This window comes from Bubalus bubalis, chromosome 6, assembly GCF_019923935.1.
Source record: "Bubalus bubalis isolate 160015118507 breed Murrah chromosome 6, NDDB_SH_1, whole genome shotgun sequence".
Taxonomy (NCBI): Eukaryota; Metazoa; Chordata; class Mammalia; order Artiodactyla; family Bovidae; genus Bubalus; species Bubalus bubalis.
The window spans coordinates 47,395,829-47,402,268 of NC_059162.1; the positions used below are offsets into that span (position 1 = coordinate 47,395,829).

The 6,440-nt window shown below is 37.2% G+C and overlaps 1 long non-coding RNA gene across 1 annotated transcript; it reads right to left on the minus strand.

Annotated features, from left to right (window-relative positions):
• Window positions 1-347: 347 nt before the first annotated feature.
• Window positions 348-5,883, minus strand: LOC123334248. Its single transcript, XR_006552079.1, has 3 exons — window positions 5,764-5,883; window positions 4,034-4,186; window positions 348-638 (listed from the first exon to the last, which is right to left on the minus strand). It is a non-coding gene; the product is annotated as an uncharacterized LOC123334248 (long non-coding RNA).
• Window positions 5,884-6,440: the final 557 nt, after the last annotated feature.

Sequence of the window (6,440 nt, forward strand, 5' to 3'; positions counted from 1 at the left end):
AGAGTAAAAGCCTGAGGACTAAAAACCATACTAGGCAGCAGACACTAGAGTAAATTAAAAAAATAATTCTGGAATCAAACAAATATCTACATAAAATTTTTGTAACAGCTAATGTCAAAGAGTCACGTGCCTAGCAGAAATCAAAGACAGACCTGACTAGAGAAAGCCTGTGCAAAGCAATGAAGACCCAATGCAGCCAAAAATTAATTAATTAATTAATTAAAAAATAAAGTTTTATATATACAAGGATTCCCACTGTCATCACTTTCCTTCAACATAGTATTGGAAGTCATATATATATATATATATATGCATGTATACATATATATATGAGAGAACATATCTCAACATAAAATAAGGCCATCAACAAGAAACCTATGGCTAACAAATTTAATGATGCGTGTGTGTTAGTAGATCAGTCAGGCCCAACTCTTTGAGATCCCATGGACTGTTGCCTGCCAGGCTCCTCTGTCCATGGAATTCTTCAGGCAAGAATACAGGACTGGGTAGCCATTCCCTTCTCCAGGGGATCTTCCTGACCCAACGATTGAACCTGGGTCTCCTGCATTGCAAGCAGACTCTTCACCATCTGAGCCTCCAGGGTAGCCCTCAATGGCACAAAGCTGAAAGTTTTCTCTCTAAAAATAGGAAGAAGACAAGGATGCAAGAAGACCATCATCACTTTTATTCAACATAGTACTGGAAGTCCTAGCGACAGCAAATAGTCAAGAAAAAGAAACAAAACCATCCATATTGAAAATAAAGAGTAAAACTGTGTCTATTTGCAGACTACATGGTATTATATACAGGAAACCCCGAAGGCTCCACCAAAACACTGTTAGAACTAATAAACATATTCAAACTTGCAGGATACAAATTCAATCTATAAAAATTAGTGGCATTTTTATACACTACTATGAATTATCAGAGAACTTAAGAAAACAATATCATTTATAATTGCATCAAAAGAATAAAATATCCAGTCATAAATTTAACCAAGGAAGTGAATGACCTGTACACTAAAACTATTAGACATTGATTAAAGAAATTGAGGGGCTTCCCAGGTGGTGCTAGTGGTAAAGAACCCACCAGCCAATGCAAGAAACTTAAGAGATGCAGTCTCAATTCCTGCGTTGAAAGATCCTCTGGAGAAGGAAATGGAAACCCACTCCAGTATTCCTGTCTGGAAAACCCCATGGACAGAGGAGCCTGGTGGGCTACAGCCCATGGTATTGCAAAGAGTTGGACATGACTGAAGCAACTTAGCAATAGCAATTAGCAAAGAAATTGAAAATAACATAAATAAATAGAATATTCTTTGCTCACAAAAGTAAGAATTAATACTGTCAAAATGTCCATACTACCCAGAGTAATATACAGATTCAATGCAATCCCTATTTAAATCCAGTGTCATTTTTCACAGGTATACAACAAAATAATCCTAAAATTTGTTGAAACAATAAAAGACCTTGAAAAGCCAATCTTGAGACATGCTTGAGAAAGAAGAATAAATCTGAACACATCACACACATCCTGATTTCAAACTACATTACAAAGCTAATGGCAATCAAAATAATATGATACTGGTATAAGAACACACATAGATCAATGAAACAGATTAGAGAACTTAGAAATAAACCCACACATACATGGTCAGTTAATTAACTGCAAAGGAGATGAGAATAATGCAATGGGAAAAGGATAATCTCTTCAATAATGGTGCTGGGAAAACTGGACATATGCTTTCAGTTCAGTTCAGTCCCTCAGTTGTGTCCTACTCTGCGACCCCATGAATCGCAGCATGCCAGGCCTCCCTGTCCATCACCAACTCCTGGAGTTCACTCAGACTCACGTCCATCGAGTCAGTGATGCCATCCAGCCATCTCATCCTCTGTCGTCCCCTTCTCCTCCTGCCCCCAGTCCCTCCCAGCATCAGAGTCTTTTCCAATGAGTCAACTCTTTGCATGAGGTGGCCAAAGTACTGGAGTTTCAGCCTTAGCATCATTCCTTCCAAAGAACACCCAGGGCTGATCTCCTTTAGAATGGACTGGTTGGATCTCCTTGCAGTCCAAGGGACTCTCAAGAGTCTTCTCCAACACCACAGTTCAAAAGCATCAATTCTTCGGCACTCAGCTTTCTTCACATCCATACATGACTACTGGAAAAACCATAGCCTTGACTAGACGGACCTTTGTTGGCAAAGTAATGTCTCTGCTTTGCAATATGCTATCTAGGTTGGTCATAACTTTGCTTCCAAGGAGTAAGCTTTAGCTATGTGCTAAAGAATAAAATGGACTATCATCTTCACCATGCACAAAAATCAATTCAAAATGGATTAAAGACATGAAAGAAGACCTGAAACCATAAAACTAGAAGTGAGCTCCTTGATATTAGTCCTGGCAATGATATTTTTGGATTTGACACCAAGAGCAAAGGCAATGAAGCAAAAATAGATAAGTGTAACTTCATCACTCTAAAAAGATTCTATACAGCAAAAGAAAACATCAGAAAAAAAAAAAGAAAAAAAGAAAAAAAGAAAAGACAGCCCTGGAATGGGAGAAAATATTTGCAAATCACACATCTGATAAGGTGTTAATATCCAAAATATACAAGGAACTCAATCAACTCAATAGCACAAAAAACAACAACTCAGTTTAAAGATGGGAATGCGTGTGTATTCACTCAATCATGTCTGACTCTTTTGTGACCCCATGGATTGTAGGCTGCTAGGCTCCCCTGTCCATAGAATTTTCCAGGCAAGAATTCAGTTCAGTTCAGTCACTCAGTCGTGTCCAACTCTTTGCAACCCCATGGACTGCAGCACGCTAGGCCTCCTTGTCCATCACCAACTCCCGGAGTTCACCCAGACTCTTTACTAGGGCCTAAATAAACATTTTTCCAAAGAGAGACATCATATAAATGGCTTACAGATATGTAAAAAAGTGTTCAACATCAGTAATCCTCAGAGAAATGCAAATTGAAAGCACAATGGGATGTCACCTCACACCTTTTAGGGTAGCTATTATCAAAAAGACAAGAGGTAACATATACTGCTGAGAATTTGCAGAAAAGGGAACCCTCGTGCACTGTTGGTAGGGATGTAAGCTAGTGTAGCCACTATGGAAAACAGTATGGAGGTTTTTCAAGAAAGTAAACATAGAACTATCATATGAACCAGCAATCACACTTATGGCGTATATATCCAAAGAAAACAAAATCATTATCTCAAAGAGGTATTGATACTCCCATGTTTATGCAGCATTATTCATAATAACCAAGGTTTGTAAACCAACGTGTTCATCAGCAAATTAATCAATATCATACGTATATATATATATGTATATATAAAACTACATTATTGATCCCTTTATATATATATATATTTATTTATATATATATATATATATATATATATATACACACACACATGCTCTCTATCCATCTCACATATACATGGATATTATTCAGCCTTAGAGAGAAATTCCTGTTATTGCAACAACATGATTGAAACTGGAGAGCATAATGTCAAGTGAAATAAGCCAGAGAAGGAAAATACTGTATAGTTTCATTTCACTTATATGTAGAAACTAAAAATAAAGTCAATCTCATAGAAACAGAGTGAGAAAAAAATATAGTTACTAGGATGGGGTAGTGAGGGGAATAAGGAGAATCTGGTAAAAGGGTACAAACTTTCAGTTATAAGGTGAATAAGATTGAAGAATCTAATATATAACAAGGTTGACCATAGTTAACCTGTATTGTATAACTGCAATTTGCTAAGAGAGTGAAACTAGAATGTGTTCACACGCACACACAAAGGTAAATATGTGAGGTGATGGATGTGTTCACTAACTCAATGAGGGGTATCCTTTCACAATGTAGACATATATCAAATCAACATGTGCACTTTAAACATCTTACAATTTTGTCAATGATAGGCCAACAAAGCTGGGGAAAAATATAAGCATAGGCATCCATTTAAATAATATGGAGAATAAGACTACAAATAAAACTGAAGGTTAAAAGGACTTACTCTGGTTAGTAAGATTGTGACGATCTGGAACATAGGATACTAGTTTCTCAAAGTTAGCTCTTCTCTGTCATAGAATTTCCTGTGGCTCAACGATAAAGAATCTGCCTGCCAAAGCAGGAGATGCAGGTTCGATCCCTCAGTTGAGAAGATCCCCTGGAGAAGGAAAGAGCAACCCACTCCAGTATTCTTGCCTGAAAAATCCCATGGACAGAGAAGTCTTTCAGGCTACCCTCCATGGGATCAAAAACGAGTCAGACAAGACTTAGCAGCTAAACAACAACAACTAATTTGATTGAAAATAAGACTTTTAAAAGGTAAATGTATTTAAGAAACTGTAATTTTAAAGAATCAAAGAGGTCTAAATCGGTCTTAACAAGAAGGATTTTGGCAAACACAGATTCCAATGACCATATATTTGTAAATACTTATTTTGATCTGCACAGCCCTTTTATCCCTTTAAAAAAATCATTCAGCCACGTTATATGATTTCTTTCTCTTGCCTGCCTGGACTTCAGTGACTCTGCTTTCAGTTCAGTATCTGAACCCTAGTTCTTAGTTTTGCCCTTTCATAGACTCAGCTTTAGTTCTCCACTGATCTCTTCACTGTGGCCTTGCCTAGAGGATGAAGCAAAGTCTTCAGCAACTGTGCTAAAGGCTTGTTCTGCCTCATTCTTCTCAGTGTGCACCATCCTTACCATCTGAGACTTATGATTAGTTACTCATTAGGTAGGCTATTATAATTCATAATCTAATATGGAATCATGAAGAAAATGGTTTAGCCTTTACTGACCATTTCTAACTTCTCACATTAAAATAATTTCTGACCTCGTCAACACAGAAGGGAGCTAAACAGGAGCATTACCTCAAGATCATTCCATTGTTCAAACAGAGAAACCGTAACCAATTAAAATTCCTACAGCTTGCCTTACACTTCCCATTCTCAGGTAACATGTATTAAACCAACAATTGTTTTAGTTATGATGGAAAGGGTCAGTAACACAATCTTCTTAAATTCTACTCTTAATCAGGCCAAAATAAAGGGCACAGGCTTCTGTCTGACGCCAATTTAATTACATGAATCTGAACATGCCAACTTTTAACAGTTAGCAAAGTAAATCTTCCATGTCCTTTAAGACTGTAAATGATACTGCGAAGTTATATTGAAGGGTATAACACACAGCACAAATATTTACAGCAGGCTAAACTATTTGTTACAATACTCATTTCTAAATGAATTACCTTGTGGGTAGTAGTAAAGCTGAAAACTAAGAAATAAGGGTCAGATTCCTCCTGTGAGATCTCACTTGTAAAATTATCCCAAATGTAATAATATGACATTATTGACTTAAGCACACTTTCCAATGACATGCCATAGCTGACCTGTAATTTTTATCCTACACGATGCCAGCCCTAATAAAATGACACTTGTGAATGTAAATTAAGCTCACAAAGGGGACAGATTGCATGATTCTGGTTTCTTTCAGATGCCTGTAGGCTATCACAGGTTCCATATGTGAAGTAATTATGTTCACTGAAGGAAAGAATAAATGCTGTCAAATTGTGTACTGAGAGAGAAAGCAGTTATTATATTTCAGTAGTCGCTAGAGCATTGCCCCCAGACAGTAGCAAGATGTATAAGAAAATAAAAACTGTGCCAGCCATATATTACACATCTGCCTTTATATTTGTAGCTCCCTTTAAATGTATATTATACAAAGTCAATAACTTACCAATGAACGTTTGGCTGTCTCCTTCAGTATATTTTCTGTGGAGCCATTTTGGAATATGTGGCATGATGGTTATAGAAGGGGTAATGAATATAGATGTTTCTTAGTTCTGCTTTCCCTTATGTTGAGCTGCAAAACAACAATCCTGTTGGATCCCTGATGTTTGGACTTTGCTTTTTTCCTTTAACAACATCTCAAATTTAACTTCAGACCTGCCCATTGCTGTTTTCTTTATAGCTGATGGGAATGGCTATGAAACGTTCTACCTTCTAAAGCATCCTTACCTATTGAGAGCATTTTAAAAAATAAATTTAGATAGAATAACAGATAGCAATGACTTGGTACTCATTAGGCATTGAGTAATTTATTAGAGAATCCTCATACTTTATCTTACTCAGCATTTGAAGTAAAGAAGTGAATGATAATGACCTTTTTTAAAAGTATGGTTTCCAGCATAGAAACCATCTAAACCATCCTTCCTTACCTAGGGGAAATAGCACTGAGACCCGGGTGACACAGCAGCATTCATTCAGTTCAGTTCAGTCGCTCATGGTATCTGACTATTTGCAACCCATGGACTGTAGCACACCAGGCTTCCCTGTCCATCACCAACTCCTGGGGCTTGCTCAAACTCATGTCAAGTCAGTGATGTCATGCAACCATCTTCTGTCATCCCCTTC